Source organism: Galeopterus variegatus, unplaced genomic scaffold (assembly GCF_000696425.1).
Source record: "Galeopterus variegatus unplaced genomic scaffold, G_variegatus-3.0.2 Scaffold11339, whole genome shotgun sequence".
NCBI classification, from domain to species: domain Eukaryota; kingdom Metazoa; phylum Chordata; class Mammalia; order Dermoptera; family Cynocephalidae; genus Galeopterus; species Galeopterus variegatus.
In genome coordinates, this window is record NW_007737450.1 from 41086 (window position 1) to 44830 (window position 3745).

Genomic DNA, 3745 nt, shown 5'->3' on the forward strand with positions numbered 1-3745 from the left:
CTTCAGCAGTTAGGAGCTCCTTCAAGTTGGGTCCTACGTTCTTTGGACAACACCCCATTTTTTCATTTTGTTCCTGAGAACTTCCTCACTTTCTGGCACCACAAGATGCTCTAGGCTCATCTTGTATTTCCTCTGCCCCAGCCCTGGAATTAGACACTTTTTGCAGGAATGCTCATTCCTGTTATTGGAAGTCGGTGTTTAGATACCACATCTGGGCACAAGGGGTGCTCACTGTTATTGGGGTGTCATTGTTTTGCTTCTCTGATGATGAGAGCCTGTTTTAATCTCTTTGGTTGTCTAAGCTCTCCTGGGTGTAGGGCTCGGCTTGGCCCCACGTGGCCCTGGTGCAGCGATGACCTGTCCACCTGGGTGTCTTTGGCTGACAGAAGCTGCCGGGTTGGGAATGTGATGAAGGAAGCCTGCTCAGCGAGGGCAGCAGTGGGCGCCCTGTAGTGAGGGAGGCAGCAGGACCTGGATCTGACCCACTGCATAGTGTGGGGAATATCGAGGCTTCTGCAGTCTCCAATTCCCTCTTGTGTGGAGCTTGAGAGTGTGGAGGTCAGCGTATATGAGGATGTCCAAGCCCAAGAGGTAGCACACGGACAGATCCGGTGAGATATTACAACCCTCACTCTCCACGCGGGCCCTGGGCCAGGCCCGAGGCCTCCCCGAGATGCAGGGCAAGAGTAGCGTCCCCTTGGAGAGCTGCTGTGGGGTAAAGCCAGCCTCGCATGCCAGATTCTATGGATTGGGTTGGAGTGTGGAGCTCACACAGGGCAGGGAACTGTGGTAGGGACCTGCAGTCTGGCCAGCACCCAACAGTGAGCATCAGAGTATCCCCAGGGACAATGAGGGGTGACATCGGGTGGGGCATCCTCCAGGGACAAGGAGGGGTGAGGTTGGGGTAGGTTTTCCAGGGACAAGGAGGGGTGAGGTTGGGAGGGGTCCCCCGGGGACAAGGAAAGGTGAGGTCAGGGGGTTCGCCGGGGCAAGGAGTGAGTCGGTTTGTGGGGAATCCCCTCTGGGCCAGGGCAGTGTGGGCTGCAGAGGTGGAGCAGGCAGTTGGAGGGTGTTGGGATCAGCTGTGTTAAAGTAATTCATGGCACTTGCTAAAGCACAGTGAGGAAGACTTTATTCAGGACATCGAGATAGGTGTAGGGACCACCACAATGGGGTCTTGCAGTGGAGGAGAGAGATTAAGCCCAACTCTCAATCAACATGAACAAGAGGGGATTCATAGCTAAGAAGCAGGGTGAGGTGAGTGGATGAAAATTACTAAGAGGAAACGTCCAGGGTGAGGACGATTCTGGCTAAACCCACCTAACGGGATTCTTGCTGATGGCGGGCCAGGGTGATCAGACAGCCCCTGGGTGTTGGTGGGATGGTCAGATACTGAGAGTGATCAGTGCAGACGATGGGGAATTCTGGCTACGCTGACTTCTGTTCTTGCTAAAATTTGACAATGCAGAGATGAACAGAGAAGCCGCCAGGTCAGGGCCTGGGTGAGAAGAGGGTTCAGGGGAGCCTGAATCTTGTCGGCCGCCTCGTGGTCCGGGGCCTGGATCTTGCTTCCCGCAGATGCTGAAGCTAACAGGATGCCCAGTGGGGTCCTGACCGTGCTCTTCCTCGCTGAGAGGGGAAGCGTATGAAATGGAGATTTTGTACTAAGCCGTTACAAAGGGAAGGTCATTCTCCAAGGAAGAGTCGGTGTGGGTTCTAAACACCGTATTCCCAGAACGCTGATGTGCTGATGTTGTCTGCACCACTATTTATTTTGTGGCCTGAAAACTGCGGGCGCGCAGTGGAAATACTGTGTGTTTCCCTGTGTTTAGGTTCCCCTGGGTTTGCACAGCCAGTAATGGTAGGATTGGGGACAGCGGATGCGTCATCTGAGAGTGCTGGAGCCTCAGCGGGCAGAGCTGGAACATGAGGCAGCTCGGGGTGTGTGCAGTGCCCCCAGCAGGGAAGGCGCTGGCGCTGCACAAACTCCCGCGAAGCCTAGAGTGAGATCCCCGTGGGGGCACTTTCTGGAACAATGCAGGGGTCAGTAAATCATCTCTCTTAGGTTATGGTGTCCCTTACCCTGGCTGTGGTGGCCACCTCCACTCTGTCCTGCCAGCATGTTCAGGTCTCAGCACTGTGCTCAAGAGGAAAACTGCTGCCCACTCCGGATGGAATCGGGAGAGCAAGATGGGGGAGCTCCAGCCGGGTGTGGGGAGAGCTCCTTGAGGCCACCTGCAGAAGGGCATTCTCATTAAGGGACCCTGGTATCTCAGGGGCTAATGGGGTAGTGCCAGGCCCTGCCTACCGGGGAACGCCAGCCTGGGTCCTACAGTTGGGGTGGGAGGGAGCCAGGCACCAGCCTCCAGCCTCCAGGAGCTGAGCAGGGTGACTTCACCAGAACTGTTATAAGAGTGTGTCTGTCCTGATGCTTTTGGGGAGCCCCTGAGGGCAGGGTTTTTTTTTTATCAGTTTGATTCACAGCTATCTTTAGTGCCTAAAGCAGGCCTGGAACATTTTTCCCTTTATTTTTCTGGGTATGTTCTTTTAGGAAATTCTGATTTTGTCATGGTGGAACCAGGCAATTGAAGACTATGTGTGGGGCATGTGCGTGTGAATGCACACATATGTGTACAAGTGTGCACACATGTGCATGTGCACGCACATCTGGCATGCCTGAGAACATGGGCAGGTACATGCACATGTGTGTATGCACTTGTGTGCATGAGTGTGGCCTCACCCACCCGCCATCAGTATGGCAGCCATGGTGGCCCCCAGATGGGCCAGCTCCGGTCTGCTGGGGCTGGTGCCAAGGTCTGGAGACCAGGAACCCAGGAAGGAGAACCTGAAGGTGCCGTGCCAGGGATTGCTCATTGCTCACTCTCACCCAGAACTGCTGTTCCTGACGTGTTCTACACACTCGTGACGGGGATGAGCAGTCTCTGTGACCGGGGCAGAGAGGCTGCGGTCAGGCGCCCCGATGGCCACTCCCCTCCTCTGAGCCTCTCCGTTTCTTTATCTGTGCAGCAGAAGTGAGGACATACCTCCCTAGGAGCAAATGCTATCGTTGTGTAGCTCCTGGCACGTACAGAGTGTTTTAAACTATTTACTCATTATATAAATACAGATGTTTCTTGACTTAACGATGAGGTTATGTCCCCTCCCACACAGTCCGCTCCACATTTGCAGAAATAGTTTTCACCAAGTGGTAATCACAGCTTCTATGATTCTTTTTTTCCTCTGAGTGTTTTTCCTTGTTGCTACATAACCATCCTAATTATTTTAACGACCACGTAATATTTGTGCATCAGCTGTTCAGGAACAAAAGAGCATTTAGTGAGACAAAGGCAATTTTCCTAGACTATGAGTCTCTGTTTTTATTTGAAGGGATTTTCTGGGCATAGTAAAGGCCACGTAGGGACATTCAGAGCCACAAAGCCGGAACTGTCTCCAGGGAAAGGGACGAGAGGCACAACATTTCCCGGGTGCTGGGGGCCTCCCCCTGGCATGGCCTCTTGTCCCTGACACTGTGTGCAAGTCGCCCATCATGTGGGCACATAGTGGCCGTGACAGCAGCCCCATGAGATTGGTGCTGTGGGATTGTGGCACAGCCCTCCTGCCACAACGCCCGTCCCTCCCAAATCGGAGACTCAAAAACAAATCAGAAATGTGAGCCTTCAGGAGGGGCCCCAGTGTGGCAGACCCGCACTCTGGGTGTGTGAGGAACACGGGATCTGGAGGGTCT

General features: G+C 54.0%; 1 pseudogene; it reads right to left on the reverse strand.

Annotated features, from left to right (window-relative positions):
• LOC103610584 overlaps window positions 1–2874 on the reverse strand; it is a 16614-nt pseudogene extending 13740 nt beyond the window's left edge.
• Between the last annotated feature and the right edge of the window lie 871 nt (window positions 2875–3745).